Source organism: Prionailurus viverrinus, chromosome C1 (assembly GCF_022837055.1).
Source record: "Prionailurus viverrinus isolate Anna chromosome C1, UM_Priviv_1.0, whole genome shotgun sequence".
Classification (NCBI taxonomy): Eukaryota; Metazoa; Chordata; class Mammalia; order Carnivora; family Felidae; genus Prionailurus; species Prionailurus viverrinus.
The window spans coordinates 135897800-135915189 of NC_062568.1; the positions used below are offsets into that span (position 1 = coordinate 135897800).

At 41.7% G+C, this 17390-nt stretch overlaps 1 long non-coding RNA gene and 1 other non-coding gene across 2 annotated transcripts; one reads left to right on the forward strand and one right to left on the reverse strand.

Moving 5' to 3' along the window:
• Positions 1-373: 373 nt before the first annotated feature.
• LOC125174206 (U6 spliceosomal RNA) lies at positions 374-482 on the reverse strand. Its single transcript, XR_007155330.1, has one exon. It is a non-coding gene; the product is annotated as a U6 spliceosomal RNA (small nuclear RNA).
• Positions 483-5758: 5276 nt separating this feature from the next.
• LOC125173972 (uncharacterized) lies at positions 5759-16871 on the forward strand. The gene is made up of 3 exons (XR_007155205.1): positions 5759-5818; positions 8327-8373; positions 16843-16871. It is a non-coding gene; the product is annotated as an uncharacterized LOC125173972 (long non-coding RNA).
• Positions 16872-17390: the final 519 nt, after the last annotated feature.

Below are 17390 nucleotides of genomic sequence, written 5' to 3' on the forward strand. Positions count from 1 at the left end.
AGGGCATATCTCAGCAAACATTGACTATGGAAAAACATGTCAAACATACTCTTAATTTTGTGGGGAGGGGATAGACCAGAATTTAAATACTAGGCTTATACGTGAATTAAAATCATCCTTCATTATTTAGGAGTAAGGTAAAGATATTAACTTCAGACTTTTTGTTAAATCAGCATGCTAAGCCAGCTAGTTTATAAATAATAAACACAAGCACACACACTTTCCAACCAATTACAGAGAAATCAAATTAGAGAAAGAAAAATCAAGAGAAGGCAAAGCAAGAAAGAGGGGAAAAAGTAACAGTCATAGGATCTAGAAGATTTAGAACAGCATCTGGCATGTTATCCTTATCCGTTTATTGTATGATAATTTATTATTACTATAACTTATTTCTACTTTACGTGTCATTTTTGCACAGGGACCGTGCTTAATCTTCTCTGTATTGTTCTAATTTTTAGTATATGTGCTGCCAAAGCAAGCACAACTGTTGCTTCTATTCTGATAAATCTCTCTGGAGCATTCAAGACAAAGACTCTTTAACAGACAAGTTCTGCTAATGCTGATGGTTCCCTGATGACAACAAGCTGTTAATGCTAATTAAAAGACAGGCAGTAATCTGGAGGAATTAAGAAGCTCTGTTACTCACAAGGCCTTGGGCCAGTCACTTTACACTCTGGCCTTAGTTTCCTCATCTGTAGAATGAGGAGTCGGAGGGTGCTGGAGGAGAGGGTCAAATTGGATGTTTTTTTTTATTTTTAAATCCTCATTGACCAAAAGAAAGAGGAAATCTCCTGACTCCGGCCAAAAACCAAACACGTTCAGAAACGGTTTATTTGAGTGAGTGGCCATCTCGCCACAGGCACTCACAGTAAGTTTGGTCCCCTACCAGATAGGAAGTGGTGGCTCTTCTTGCTCATATCAGAGCCTGACAAGCTTGGAGGCCACTGAAGATGGTCAGAGCAAAGCCTCCACTCAGAGGAGATGTGTTAAAGACACCCTTCCCAGCCAGAGTGGAAGGAATTACAGAGGCTCTCAGAAAAGGTGGCAGGCTCAGAGTTCTGCACCAACACACTGGAGTTGGGCTGCAGACAGTATGTAGCTATCAAACAAAGCCACTCTCCCTTCCCCCAGTTACACAAGGACTTTTCAAATACACCCCTCTCAGCTGAAAATCTTGAATATTAAACTTCTTGAATCTCCCTACCTGTCATCATTCTAATTCACAAATGTGAACGCCCATGTTTCATGCATTTTACATACATGTGATACACTAATGCCCTCCAGATCTATGTATTGCAGAGGGAACTCAGGCATGGAAGGTAACTGGCTCAACTTCCAAAGATAAACCTGGTAGGTGTGATAGCTGCTGAGAGAGGAGGGCTCTCCTCCTCTTGAGAAATCCCTTTGAATTTGGGTGTGGTGTGAGTCCTTCTGTTCCCAAGTATAGTTTTATGTAATCTGCCTTGAAACTGCTCCGCTGATGAACTGTATTATCAATAAAAAACTGCTGAACTAAAGCTTCTCCTCTGCAGCTCTTAAAAATGGAGTCTGCTCTGTCAGAAAGCAATGTCATAAGCAAAAGGATATGTATACAAGGACGTACACGAGAGCATTGTTTAAAACTCTGGAATATCAGTAAAAATCCATCAGCAAAGTCGTGGGTACATCCATAATATCATAATGCTAGGGATTTGACTTGTTGCAAAGAAAGTCACTGAGTGACATATAAACTATGATCCCATTCTGGAAAAATCAATAGTAACAAAAATAATGTTAGCAAATGCAGGGAAAAAACGGAGGCACATGTGCCAAAATGTTAACAATGATTATTTAGGGATGGGGGGAAGTGGGATGGAATCTGGGGAGATTTCACTATATGTGTTATATCTGCAACTTTGAATTTTGTATAATGTTGTATTCCTTTTGGGTCAGAAGGAAAGGAAGAAGGAAGGGAGGGAGGGAGGGAGGAGGTAGGAAGGAAGGAAGGAAAGAAGGGAGGGAGGGAGGAAAGAAGGAAGGAAGGGAGGGAGGAAGGAAGGGGAAAAGGCAGTGCTAGAAACATTTTTCCATTCCCTGCCCCCCTGTTCTTGACGTTGTACTCTCTCATTAGCCAAAGTAAGGTTTTGATACCCAGTTGCGTTCATGGTCAAATGCTTTTTACTCAAGACAGAGACCTTTTCTTTTTAAATATATTTTTAATATTTTTTCTTAATTTTTTTCAACGTTTTTTAATTTATTTTTGGGACAGAGAGAGAAGAGCATGAACGGGGGAGGGGCAGAGAGAGAGGGAGACACAGAATCGGAAACAGGCTCCAGGCTCCGAGCCATCAGCCCAGAGCCTGGTGCGGGGCTCGAACTCACGGACCGCGAGATCGTGACCTGGCTGAAGTCGGATGCTTAACCCACTGCACCACCCAGGCGCCCCGACAGAGACCTTTTCTTTCCACAGCTGCAGATTTTTTCCTACAGCCTGCAATAGCAGCTTATTGCCTCCAATCATTTGTAATGGTTGTGTTCTCAACAGGACATGTTGTACATGTAGGCATTTATATATTAAAATACTTGAGGGTTGCCTGGGTGGCTCAGTCGGTTGAGCGACCGACTTTGGCTCAGGTCATGATCTCACGGTTTGTGAGTTCAAGCCCCGCATTGGGCTCTGTGCTGATAGCTCAGAGCCTGGAGCCTGCTTCTGATTCTCTCTCCCTCTTTCTCTGCCCCTCCCCCACTCATGCTCTGTCTCTCTCTGTCTCAGAAATAAATAAACATTAAAAAAATTTTTGGTGGGGGCGCCAGGGTGGCTCAGTCGGTTAAGCGGCCGACTTCGGCTCAGGTCATGATCTTGCGGTCCATGAGTTCGAGCCCCGCGTTGGGCTCTGTGCTGCCAGCTCAGAGCCTGGAGCCTGTGTCAGATTCTGTGTCTCCCTCTCTCTGACCCTCCCCATTCATGCTCTGTCTCTCTCTGTCTCAAAAATAAATAAACGTTAAAAAAAATTAAAAAAAGGGGCGCCTGGGTGGCACAGTCGGTTAAGCGTCCGACTTCAGCCAGTTCACGATCTCACGGTCCGTGAGTTCGAGCCCCGCATCGGGCTCTGGGCTGATGGCTCAGAGCCTGGAGCCTGTTTCAGATTCTGTGTCTCCCTCTCTCTCTGCCCCTCCCCCGTTCATGCTCTGTCTCTCTCTGTCCCAAAAATAAATAAATGTTGAAAAAAAAATAAAAAAAAAATTAAAAAAATAAAAATAAAAATAAAATTTTTTTTAAATACTTGAGGTAGCTCACTGTGATATTTGAGCACTAAATCTGAAATTTATTTATATATTATTTTTGGTTAAATTGATAAATAAATCAGGTTACTTTTCTATTTTAGAGTTTAAATTTTTAAAAAGTACTCAATATGTTAAGATGTTTATTGCAACAGAAAGAATTGAGAATTTCAGTGTTGAGATTAAAATCTCTTATAGACTACCTGTTCAAGTTTAAGGTTTCTATGATTCTTTAAATTTTAAACATGTCTACCTGCATACAACTAGAAAAGTTGACCCCAAATATTGCCTCAGTTTTCTGGATGTTACTAAGTAGTGTATGTCCTTTTACTTTATGTTTTTAGACCCAGCCTAACAAAACTTGACATATTTTCATAGGCTTTTTTGTCTTGCAATTTAATTTCATTCATTCTACTCTATAAACATCTATAATTATCACTGGATTAAAAACAATAGCTCACATTTAATAGGTATTTTCTACTTTCTAGTAGTTAATATCAACTAACATTTCGTTCCCATTTATTACCAGCTGCTCTTTAACTAAATGTCTTCTTTTAGCCTGGCACTGGGGAGGATACAAAGGTGACCTGGACCCTGAAAATATATGAACAATCCAAACATGGTTCTGTGCTCAAAACGAGATACTAGGTTAAAAGATACTAGGCTCAAAAGCTACTAGGTTATGTAATTCCTAGACTGAATCAAGGAAGCTTCCTGAGGTTGTTGGCATTATATGTGAGTCTTTAATAGGATTTGGTCATCTGGAAATAAAGGAGGAGGGACAGTCCAGATGAAGGCAGAAAGGCAGAAATAGGAATGTGCAGGGCTTGTGCTGGTTCCTGGGTCTATTGGGGCTAAAGCACATGGTGCATGAAGGAAAGACACGGGAAAGAAAGCTTAAGGGGCAGATGCAAAGAATGTTCCAATTATAAGGACCAGTGAATCATTTATCCCAACACCTTCATTTTATGGATGAAGGCACTAAGGCAGACAGAGAAGGGAAGTACCCTCAGTTATTCAGTAGTGGGGATGGAATTAGATTTCAAGCTCTCTTGGATCCCACAACTGAGCTTCCAGTTAGGCTGGGACAGATCAAGGAGTGCCTAGAATGCCAGGCTAGAGCCAGGTGGTCACCTCAATGCAGAAGGAGCCACTGAAACCCCCATGGGTGAGTGCGGGTCATTTGTAGGGTTAGGGTGAGAGATAGGGTTAGGTGTAGGTTAGGTGTAGCAAAGGTGAGGCAGAGACTAAGATAATTTGAAGGCTTCTAGGCTAAGTGACTGGGAAGTCAGGAATTATATTTTAATAAATGGTTTCTGTTAACACACAGAATCCAATCTAGAAAAAAAAATTAGTTCAATTAAAAACAATCAGTTGTTCTCAAAGTAACTATTTGATTAATGTAACTTCTTTAAAATGTCATATCTTTAGACACAGATTCTAGATTAAGATTAGGTTAAGGAAGGTTGGAGAAAGTGGGCACAGTCTGTAATGGGTATCAGGTACTCAGTTTGCCTCCTCTGACTCTTTGTTTCTGCCCTTGGGGGAGACAAAGATTCTATTACTTGAGTCCACACCCCCATATACTTTGTATTCTCTTTACATTTGAAGAAGAGACAAAATATTGACTTCTTTTTTTAAAAAGTATTTTACTGGTAGTTTATTTTTGTTACATTTATTTTTAGTTCTACTTTTCTCACAAGCAGCATTTCCCAGAGGTTCTGTTGGCCACAGACAGGTAAAACCTCCCCAATCAGCAGCATGAATCTCATTCCCCTCCCCTGTAGAATTACAGGCCAGAGATACATCTCACAATAACTGGTGCACTCAAGGGAAGGCAAAGAGTGGAGGTGTCAGATTGTCTGGGTTCCAATCCCAGCTCTGTCAACTAATGAGTCCTGAGGTCTTGGATAACTCATGCAACATTTCTGATTGAAGCTGATTCTCACCTGGAAAATGGAGCTAGCTAATGGTAACTCATCCCAGGTTTCTTCTGGTTCTGAGAATTGCTAGACAACGGGCCAATAAAGCTGACTGCAGTGCCAGGTGCATAGTAAGCATCTTGTTCAACCCTAAGCTATATGAATTGTCTCGCCCACACCTCAGGACAGATAAGCTGCTTAGAAAGCAGTAGCATTTCTAAAAGGAGTTGCCGTTCCCAAGTAACTAGTGCCCTTATTTTAGACGTGCTTTAGAACTAAAGATGTTAACACAACCACTTCACAATTTACTTCTCCTAGGTAAATTGTTTTGAGAGCATTACCAAGAGCCTTAAGATGTATATTTCCACATCTCTGATTTATGTAAAACTATCTGCCCAAAGCAAAACAGACCCTCTCTCTCTCCCCCAGTCTGGCCTGCTTCCCAGCTGTTCACATTCCCTACGGGATTGTTAGAAGCTCCACACGCTCTGCAGAAGGAAAGTAAACAGCTCAGCCAGGCAGGCACCCCACCCACCATTTTATTTTCTTAAATCACTCCTTTGGCTAATATTTCAGGGACAGACACGCGACGCATCTGGCTCCAACCAAATATTTTCAGTCAGTCGGATTCCAAGGTAAATATTTGCCACTTCGATTGCAGTTAACAGAGGTAGCGTGAAACAGGCAACCATTTATCAACCTTCAATCAGGGCCGGCTGGCCTCTTGGGTGATCTACTTCCTCCTCGTAAGTCCCTGCGCGGGTCCCCGCCCCCATGCTTCCGGTCTTGCGTACTTGGTGTCTGAGACTTTCTGAGGCCTATCTAGGAAATTCTCCTCCAAGCGAAGCCTGGTGAAGGGTTTTTACAGGATTGCTAGGCTGCTGGCTTCGCAGAGATCCTTTCATTTTTAGCCGGTGCTGTTTTTCCTTACTCCTCATGACTTGTCTTGTTGAAAGGATGTTGGTTGTGGATGAGAAATACCTGGGAAGGGTTATGGAAGTCTCTCAGACTTGCGATTTGAGGTGGAGGGCCAGGGAGATGTACCCCTGAAGCATTTACCTATTACTTAAATTGCTTCCTTGAGAGGCTCTTAATATTGGCCCAAGGCTTTTGAGCTACAGTGAATAAACATTGCTCAGGGCTTTGTGTCTTATCCTGTCGTTTGCACTTGTGTGAGAATGAACATATTAGCTTTTTCTTATAGATGTACATTTTATGTAGGGAGAATAATAAAGAGAGATGAAAACACAGGAAAGTGGCAGGTGGGGTGGTTTTGTATAAGAAGGAAACTTCCTGCCTCATTCTGTGTCAGGGTTCTTAGCCTTTTTGGAGTCCTTTTGAAACTATGAAGACTAAGGACCTTTTGTTTTCCCAGGAAAAGACCTGTGAACACAGTACTTTGCCTATAACCTGAGGAGATTCATGGATCCCTAGAATCTATCTGCATACTCCCATGGAGGGGGGTGGGGCATGGAACAAAGGTTAGGAAACCTTGGATTTTAGGTAGAGCATGCCCTGGGTGCCAGACATTCCTTGTGTTGCCTAGGCTGTACTAGGATGAAAAAAGTGAGGCACTTGCCTTAGGCATGAAATTTAAGGGGGCATCAAAAAGTTCAGAAATCAGGATACATAATGTTTTAATGCAATATTTTAAATGAATCTGCAAACTATGGCTGTGGCTTGTCAACCTTTTTTTTGTAAGCAAAATTTTATTGGAGTCAGGGTCGGGATTAGGACAAGATAGGTGAGGCACTGTTGTACAAATGCACGTTCGGATTCTGTCTTTATTTTAAAGTTTTTATATTTTGTATTTTGTTCATTGACTTTTAATTTTTAAATAGTGCATTAAAATATTGTTTTGAGTATTGAGGTTTTTTGACCCCTCCCCTTTAATTCTGCACCTGAAACCAGTGTCTCCTTTGATTACTGTAGCCACCAGCCCTGCTTGTGTCCAGGATGCTGTTCAACTAAAAACCAAATATAAGTGATCACTTGCTGTGTGCTAGGCCCTGGGCTCCCACATTTCCAGACAGCAAGGGTAGTAGGAAAAACTGATCTATCAAGATGGTTGATGTCTATTCCTGGCTCTGCCATGTCCTTCTGCATGACCTATGCCAAGTAACTTAACTTTTCTGAGCCTCTTCTTAACTGCAGAATGAGAAGGTGAGAATGGGTGGTTTCTGGTTCTGGCAGTCTGTGGTTCTATGGCTTTGAAAGAGACAACTAAGCCAAATTGTTCCCTAGAGAACAGAGTCCTCAGTGGGCAACCAATTCCACATCAGCCCTCTAAGGTTCTCTCTTGTTTTTTATTTTTTAAATTTTTTTTATTTTTAAATGTTTATTTATTTTTGAGAGAGAGAGAGAGAGAGACAGAGCATGAGTGGGGAAGGGGTAGAGAGAGAGGGAGACACAGAATCCAAAGCAGGCCCCAGGCTCTGAGCTTTAAGCACAGAGCCTGACACAGGGCCCAAACTCACTATCTGTGAGATCATGACCAGAGCCAAAGTCAGACACTCAACTGACTGAGCCACCCAGGCACCCCATAGGATTCTCTTGATTTGCCTTCTTGATGGGGGGGTTTGGCATTCTACAGACTTTCATTTGTCTCACTGTGAGGCCCCAGACCATCAAATCTTTTCAACTTGAGTACTGATGGCTAGAGTCAAAGATCTTGAGAGTTGATGAGAGTATGGAGAGTATGGAGAGATGATTTTGTTTAAAGGAAAATGAGGCTCAGACAGGTGAAGTCAGTTGGCCAAGGTGGCACAGTGTCAGATTTAGAACGAAAACCTCAGTCCCTGACTGCCATCCGATTTTCTTTTCATTTCACCATGGTGTGATATGATGCATGCCTTTCTACTTCCCTCCACAGAATTTCCTAAAAATACTTTGAATTCTCTCTCATAATAGTCTTTCTGATTCCTGTGTTTATTAATTTCCTTGTTAAGATGCTGCTCCCCAAACAACTAGAATTCACCTACTGCTGGGGGATTGGGAGCCAGAATTCTTGATCAGTGTCTTATCCTTAGGTCTTCTTCCCTCTCCCAACCTCATTTTGGATTTAACTTCTATGGGGATTTTTTAAAACTGCTACAAGGCATTTAATCTTAGAAAGCTGACTTCCTCTATGTTTCTTTTGAAAGGTATTTTTAAACATGGAGAGAACAAGCGATGCATAACAATCTGTAAGGTAGGTACCATTATTCCTATTTTACTACCAAAGAAACTGAGGCACAAAAGGGTAATTAACTTGCTCAAGATCTCCCATCTTTAAAAAAAAAAAGAAAGAAAGAAAGAAAGAAAATAAAAGGAAAAAAAGGAAAAGATCTCCCAGCTAAATATCAGAACCAGGATTCAAATCCAAGCATCCTGACTCCAGGGTCTGTGCTTTCTCAACTACCACACTGTATGGACTGTCTTTTGGACCATTTCACCTGAGCTTGAACAATTTCAGTGATGGGGAGCTATCTCAGGAGATCCGAGTTCTCTTGCTGGGCAGCCTCATCTGTTGGAATGTCTTCCTTCTATTTGTTGGTACAAGCCATAGGCAGTTATCCAAAATGGTTTGCTATTGTCTAAATAAGAATAAAGGTAAAAAGGAGAGTGAAGAACACAGAGTAAAATCTATCAATCTGTCCTGCCTCCACCAAACATTTCTGACCCACTCACTTGCAGTTATGTGGGCTTTCTAAACAGGCATAAAGTTCCCTCTTTCAGTTTTGGGTCTATGGCAAGTAAAATCCCCATCCTATGTTTATACCTTGTTCCAAGAAAGATTTAGGTTGGCCCACGTGGATTATAAAACATGATTAAGTAGCATAAAAGTCTATGACATGATTCAGCAATTTCACTTTTAGGTATTTTTCCTGCAGAAATAGTTACAGGAGCTTACCAGGATAAATATTCAAGGGATTTTACTTAAATTTTGTAATTGCACAAAAATTGTAGGCAATTTAGATGTGCATCAATAAGGAGATGGCTAAATAAATAATGTGTTAATGGAGTTGTGAGAGGATTTCAATCTAAAATTGAACTGGAGGAAGGATACCTGGGTGGCTCAGTTGGTCAAGCGTCTAACTTCAGCTCAGGTCATGATCTCATGGTTCGAGCCCTGCATCGGGCTCTGTGCTGACAGCTTAGAGCCTGGAGCCTTCTTTGGATTATGTGTCTCCCTCTCTTTCTGCCCCTCCCCTGCTTGTACTCTGTCTCTCTCTCAAAAATAAACATACATACATACATACATACATACATAAAATTGAAATGGAGCATAAGAAATGGAGACTCTCATGCATCCTTCCTCAGAAGAATAGAATTTAACTGAGAGACTGATTTCTTATAAATGCCTGATTTACAGAAGATCAAGACTTCTCTCCTGACTAATGAACATCCACCAAGAATCTCTCCCCATCCCCAAGCCAATGAACTTGCTGCTTGGACTCTGGCTGGACTTCCCCCTCTCTGCGCTCCTTGCTCATAAATACAGCCTGCCCCAAACCCTCAAAGGACTCACCTGTAGCTTTCTATAACATGCTTCTCAAATTGTGGTTCCCTCTGCTATTCCCAAATAAACTCAAATTTCTGATAATTTGACCTTGCCTCAACTTACTTCCTTGTTTAGGTTAACAGAGTATCTTTTTTTTTTTTTTTAATGTTTATTTTATTTTTGAGAGAGAGAGAGAGAGAGAGACAGAGTGTGAGCTGGGGAGGGGCAGTGAGAGAGGGAGACACAGAATATCAAACACACTCTAGGATCTGAGCTGTCAGCACAGAACCCAAAGCAGGGCTTAAACTCAGGAACTGCCAGATCATGACCTGAGCCGAAGTCAGACACATAACCAACTGAACCACTCAGGCGCTCCAGAAATCATCTTTATCCTAATGAGTGTGAAGTGGTATCTCATTGTGGTTTTGATTTACATTTTCCTAGTGATTAGTGATATTGAGCACCTTTTCTACTGGCCATTAGTATATATTCTTTGGAGAAATAGCTATTCAAGTCATTTGCCCACTTTGTGACTGGGTTATTTTTGTTGAGTTGTAAGAGGTTTTATATGTTATCAATTCCTTATCAGAGATATGATTTGCAAATATTTTTTCCATTTTGTAGAGAAATGTGCCTTTTCTTTCTATGGATAGTGTCCTTTGATGCACAAAAGTTTTAATTTTGAAGAAGTCTATTTTATCTATTTTTTCTTTTGTTGTTTGTGCTTTTGGTGTCCTATCTAAGAAATCATTAACACTTCATCATTTTGCCTGATAAAGTGTAATTTCCCTAAATCCCCTTTCATTTTACTACCTTTGCCCACCTCCTTTTTTTATTTTTTAAAATAATGGTTACAGTGAAGATATACAACTGCCTGAGATCAAACTGGAAGAGGCAGGGCTTAAATTAGTTAATACATTAATATGGTCCTTAGTGTGGCAGTTATTCTGGGTCACATTTTCTGGATATTCTTGGACATTGGTTGGATTCAGACCACACATTTTCTCTTTGGCTGCAGCTAATATATTAACTGGCAGTGGGATCAAGTCCTGCTCCTCAGTGGCAGCTGGTCCCTCCCTTGGAGCCTCTCTACAATCCCTTCACTTATTGCTAATTGACTTCCTAATTCCCCACAGCAGCTGTTGTAAGCCTTTTCCACTCTCCTCCATCGCTTTAATCTCCCTACTCTCCACACCGAGAGGCAGGTGATCGTGCATCCGTGATCAGGTCTCTTTCCCACTGCCTTTCTGTCCTCTGCCATCTTCACCTGTCTCCCTGGAGCCCTCATCCCCAGGTTCCCCTTTATCTCTCAGAGCCTGGCTTTTGCATTTACTCCCTCTCTCCTAGCTTCCATTTTTCCTCTTCTTTTCCCTTCACACATAAACAGACTCCAGTCTTCCTCAACCTATAAGAAACCCAACCGTATTTCTCTTGAAGTTAATCCCATTCTTTTTTCATTACTGGCAAGCCCTTAATTTTTTTTTCTCATCACAGAAGTAACATAGTAGTAGAAAATTGGGAAGTACAAATAATCAAACATGTTTCAGACACCCATAGTCACACTTCTAGAAGTAACCACCAATGTAAACATTTTGGTTTATATCCTTCCAATCTTATTTCTAAGACTTTGAGACTTACTTAGACTTTGAGGGCATTCTGGATGTTCTCTTTTGTAACGTGATATTTTTCCTGTGTCAGTGTTTTTCTAACCATGATTTTTAATCATTGCATTAAAATTTCCATTGTATGGATGCTTGGTAATTTATTTAGCCATTTTAAGTCATAATCATAGGATTATTTACAATTATTTGCTATAATTAACATAACAGTATAGCCTTTGTAAATAAATCTTTGCACATAGTCCTGATTATTTTTTTAGTACAAATTTATGAAGGGAACTTCCTGAATGCATATTTTAAGTATTTGAATACATATTTTATCATAAAATATAAGTGTTTGATAGAGTAGCCAACTATCATCTCTTCCACTTTAAACTCCTGTTTACTGAATTCTAAGCAATCCTGGCTTGTCCACCATCACTAAAGCTGCCCTGTCAGAGGGCAAGTTCAACATCAATTACTAATCACAAGTCTTTTCAGGTCCTGTCCTGCCTCATCTCTTTGCAACAGCTGCCACTTTCAGTCTTTTCCTTTTAAAAATGTTTTTTCTTTCTATTTTACTTGAGTGCTTCTACCTCCCTGGTAACTCATTTTCAGACTCTTTCCTGGTTCCTTTTGTTCTGCATGATATTTTTCTTATTCTCTACTTACCTCAGATTTTCAACTATTGCATTCATGCCATTGCTACATAGATCTCAACACAAATCTGACCTGAGTTGGGGTCTGCTGGCCTCTCCATCTCACATCACCCCACTCTTCCCTAACTGCTGCCCCCTCTCCCCAACCCTACATGTACTTTATGTTCCAGTCATTGTGAATTGCTTGCATTTTCTATGCCTCTGATCATGTGATGCTCTGTGCTTGGAAATTCATTTCCCCCTTCCTCACTTGATAAAGCTTTACTTCTCTTTCAAGATTCACCTCCTTCAGGAAGCTCCATGACAGCTTCCACTCCCACTCTTTTATACCTCTTTGCCCCCTGGCCTGGCCAACTAGGGTGACCTTCCTCTATGCTGTCATGTTTGTGCTTCTCTCCTCGTGCTGTGTTATAATGGTTTTTTTTCTAGGCTGTAAGCTCCTGGAGGGCAGGAATTGTGACTTTGAGGATTATATTCCCAATGTGTAGCCTGGTGCTTGTCATCTAGTAGAAACTATAGTGAATATCTGCATCCCTTAGGGTGGCTCAGTTGGTTAAGCATCTAACTCTTGATTTTGGCTCAGGTCATGATCTCACAGCCATGACATTGAGCCCATCATCAAGCTCTGTGCTGTGTGTGGCGCCTCCTTGGGATTCTCTCTCTCCCTCTCTCTCTTCCCCTCCCCTGCTTATGTGCTTACACACACACTCTCTCTCAAAATAAATAAACATTAAAAAAAAATCTTCATCCCATGGTCAAATCATACTCTGATCTTCCTCTGGGGACCTGTCCACTGCCTCAGTCTTGAACCATGGGTTTGAGTGGGACTGACCTAATCCTACCTGAAGGGGTAGGTCTAAACTGGCCACATTACCCAATTACAGCAAACAGGATCTCTTTTTTTTTTTTTTAAGAAAAAACTTTAGGTTCTGTGACACCTATTGGAAGAGACACACTTCTATTCCTCTTCATGATAAAGTGTAAAGACCTAAGGTAGAATTTTTTATCCATTTTGCTAGTGTGAAGGGGTGCCTGGAACTGTCTGAGGGATGTGTATGGAAGATGAAGTGGCTATCCTGGAAGACAAAGCAGAGACGTAGAGTCAATCAGCATATGCATGTATGAGTGTACTGTTATTATTTTACTTAACAATCACATGTGTTATGTGTCATGGGCTGTTCTATGTGCTTTATAAATATTGACTTATTTAATCATCATATCAATTTTATGAAGTAGGTACTATTACTATCCCCATTTAGTGGCAGAGAAAACCAATACACAGAAAGGCTAGATAACTTGCCTGAGGTCACACAGCTCATAAGTGGGGATCTGAAGCTGGGCTTAGTCACCAGTCTTATGCTGTCTCTCATTGTACAGTGGCACCAAAGAGGGGCTTAAAGAGCAGGGCTTTCTCTGAAGTCAAACATATATTCAGTGTGATATCCTTTCTTCACTGTGTTTGAAATCTAGTTAACTATAGGTCCTGCACCTGAATGCAGACTGAGGGAGTCTCTCAAGCAGGCCTTATGCTTTCTTACCTATGGCTAATCAACACAGAGCCTATGACCTCTGAGCAACATTTTTGCATCAGATTTTAAGGTGTCCCCTGCTCAGAAAAGGCTGGATAGGAATCTGTCTCTTTGTGTGGTTTATTGGATCATGGAATATGAAGGTTGAAAGGGGCCCTTAAAAATGATTCCCTCTGACCTTCCCTCTGACCCTCTAAATTATTGATGGGAAAACTGAGGCCCTCTGAAGAAGTGTGGCTTGTTCAGGGCCAAAGAGAGAGTGTAGTATGTTTGTTGCACTGGTGGTTTGTAGCCCTTTCTATCTGAAGAGACTTTCTAGAACTCAGAATGTACCCGGCCTGGATGAGAGTATAGTGACAAGATTTGGGTCCTGCACCATTAAGACTAGAAAGCAAAGGGTAAATGTTGGCTCAGACACAGCCATAAGCAGGATGGAGGCTCCATTGCCTACCTCTCCCACCTAAGACCACCTTGCAGGAAACCCAGACATCTTGAGGGGCATGTCAAGGTCACTTTTGAATCCTTAATTCCTTGACCTCTCAGAAGCATTTGACACAGTTATCCATTCCCTCTTCAAAACTTTTTCCTCCAAGGCACTTTGACCTCTTGGTTTTCTTCCTACTCCTCTAGCTATTCCTTCTTCTTATTCTTTTTCTTAAGTTTATTTATTTATTTTGAAGGAAAGAGTGAGTGAGCACGAGCAGGGGAGGGGCAGAGGCCCAAGCAGGCCCCTCGCTGAGCACAGAGCCAGACGTGGGGCTTGAAATCATAAACCATGAGATCATGACCTGTGCCAGACTCATAACTGACTGAGCCATCCAGGTGCCCCCTGGCTGTTTCTTCCATGACACCTTCATGAGTTCTTTTTCCACCTGATTTTAAGGCTGGTGTGTTCCTGGACCCTCTCTTTTTCTCCCTTGCCATACTCTTCCTGGGGATAGACAGATATAATCTATCCTCATGGATTTTTGTGATTTACATGCTGGTACTTTTCAAATTCATATCTCCTAGCTCTCTCTCCAAATGTCAGACCATACATTCAAGTTACCAGCTGGGCAGTACCACTTGGATATTCCCTGGGTACCTCAGTGGTCACATGGACAAAACTGCTCTCACTGCCTCTACTTCATATGCTCTCCTAATCCAGATCTGTTTCCCTCATAGTCTCTGTCTCAGTAAAAGTACCACTACCTACAAAACTCTACAGGCTTGACACCCTTGACTTCTCCTTCTCCCCATCCCCATAGCAACTTCTCTGGTTTAGAACTTCATCACCCAAAGTAGCCTTGTAACTGGTTGTTCTGCTTTAGACTTGCCCCACTCTAAGTTGTTCTATGTATTGTAACCAAAATTAACTGTTTTTGCATTTTCAAAAAGGTGTATTTTTAAATCATAAAACTGACACACACTTGTGACAATTTGAGACAGTGTAGTTAGTGGGATATAAAGTAAAAACTGAAAGACTTCCGTCTCCCATATTTCCAACCTCATTGTGGGTAAACAGTTTGGAGTATTTCCCATCAGACTTTTTTCTACACTTATCCAAACATAACTAGGCACCTACTGTAGGCTGTATGCCACTTTATTTTCCAGAAATCCAGAAATTCCCATTTCCTTGCACATTCCAGGCTCTATGTCCTTTCCTTAATTTTCTCATGTTTTCTCTTCTGCTCTTTCCTCATCTTCCCTCTTTCAGCTGACACCTACAGATACTTTAAGATTTATCTCATGTATCATCTCTTCCTTTATGCTCCCAGACTCTGTAGGTATATCCCCTTTTACCTAAGTTATTGTGCTGCATTATTATAAACTCTTCTGTGTTGCTTTCTCCCACTGGGATAGAATTTCTTGAGGAATAGTCTATGCCTTATTCTCCATGGCATTCCCCCACACTTGACATAAAACCGGGCAGTGTTCAGTTCACATGACTGAATGATTGTGACTCTTATTACTCCCTGTGTCTCCTGAAGTGCAAGTGCCTTGGGTTGGGAGGCAGTTGTTTCAAGCAGACAGGACTGTGGAACTTCCTGTCTGTTCGCAGCAAGAATGGGAGACAAAATAGAGTCTGAAGAAAAAGAGAAAGTATCCAAAAGTGGGGAAAGGAGCCTGGTGGCATCAAGGGAAGGAAAGGAACTGATATTTATGAAAAATATTCACAGTTAGCATCTCATATATGCTCATATCAACACTACCATCTCCACTTTATAAATGAGAAAATTGAGGATCAAGATGTAAAGTACCTTGCCCAAAGTCACCAAGTGGTAGTAGAGCCAAGTAGCGAGCCAATTCAAATCCAATTCTGTGTGAGTGCAAAGTCCAAGTTCTTACACACTGTGCACATTGGTGACCTGGTGGGTACGGTATGGTTAACACCAGCCATTTCCCTAGACCCTTCACGGGTACTTGAAAAAGGTCTGTGTCTTGGAGCCTCTGAACAGAGGCCTTTAGCTTCTAGGGAGATAGTGACAAACCCAGCATGTAGATTTTTAGACACTGTGGGTCTTTTCACTTCCATATGCCTTGAAAGGGAGGCCATGGCTTCAGGGTTTATGTTGGAGGAATTGAGTCTTTCAGGGTTCTGGAGGAGGCCAGCCAAGGCTTTGGAAAGTCTTACTCAGCTGAACTTCCTGCAAATTTCCCTCAGGCAACTGTAACTATCCTTAGTCTTCTCCTAGCCCTTCATCAGCCCTAGTTGCTGTGTCATTTTGGGATCTGGTAGCCAGAGTACACCTATGGGGCATATCATCTCTGGAGGCTTAGCAGCCTGGGGCCCAGGTCCTTCTTGGCTGTTGTGGGTTCCTTGAGATTGAGGAGGGCACTGCAGAACAGGGGTGGGGGGCTAAGGTACTATTGGAGTAAGGAGCTGTGTCCAGGGGTGAGGCTGAATCACAGGGGATGCTAGTCCTGCAGTCCACAAATGTTTACTGATGTGACCTCAGTATTGTTTGGTTTTTGAGGGAAGGGATGCCAGGTCTGTCCTTTAGGCATACTGAAATACTAGTGGTTCTTGTCTGTGTCCTGTATCTCTTACCTCCAGAGCTTTATACATGCTATTTGCTGACTGGAATGCCTTCTACATCTTCTTTTCACTGCTAACTCCTTTTTGTTCCTTCAGTCTCAGCTTGCCTGTTACGTGACTCTTCAAGACTGGGGATCTCACACTCCAAGGTTGGGTAGGGGGCGCATTTGCTGGTTAACTCTACACTTCTGTTTTCCCTCTTTTCTTGCAGGAAGTTGTTGGACTCCCCATTTGGGAAATTCATTCATCTCACAGTTAGTCTCCTAGTTAGTATGACTGATACCCTTTCTTCCAGCTCCAGGTAAAAGTCTAGTTGTTTAAGCCAATTAATTCTCATGTCTCATTCTACTTCTTAACTGTGATTGGTTCAGGTATGGGCATAGACTCAGAAACAATGAACCAAGGAGAAACCAGAGGCATTAAGAGTTACCAGAAGAGCCACCTTCTTTTCTAGAGACTGAATGAAGAAGGATAGAGGTATGCAGCTTCACTGTGAGCAACCTAGAATTTAATAGAGGAAAGGTTTAAGGGGTGACAGCCTTGTGGGAATACAGGCTAGGGAACTTAGCCTCTATCATTAAAAATAGAATGTTTTGGCTCCCATATTTACTCTTTATTTACTTTCCACTTCATCAGGATTTTGGACAAGAAAGAGGGGTGCTATTCATGGAGGACCCTTTGGAGCTCCAGCACAGTCTTTGCATACACACCCATCCACACATAAACACATGCTCTTGGGGTTATTAAAAATTTTTTTTAATGTTTGTTTATTTTTGAGAGAGAGAGAGAGAAAGAGAGAGGCAGAGAGAGAAGGAGACACAGAATCTGAAGCAGAATTCAGGCTCCGAGCTGTCAGCACAAAGCCCGATGCGGAGCTCGAACTCACAGACTGCGAGATCATGACCTGAGCCAAAGTTGG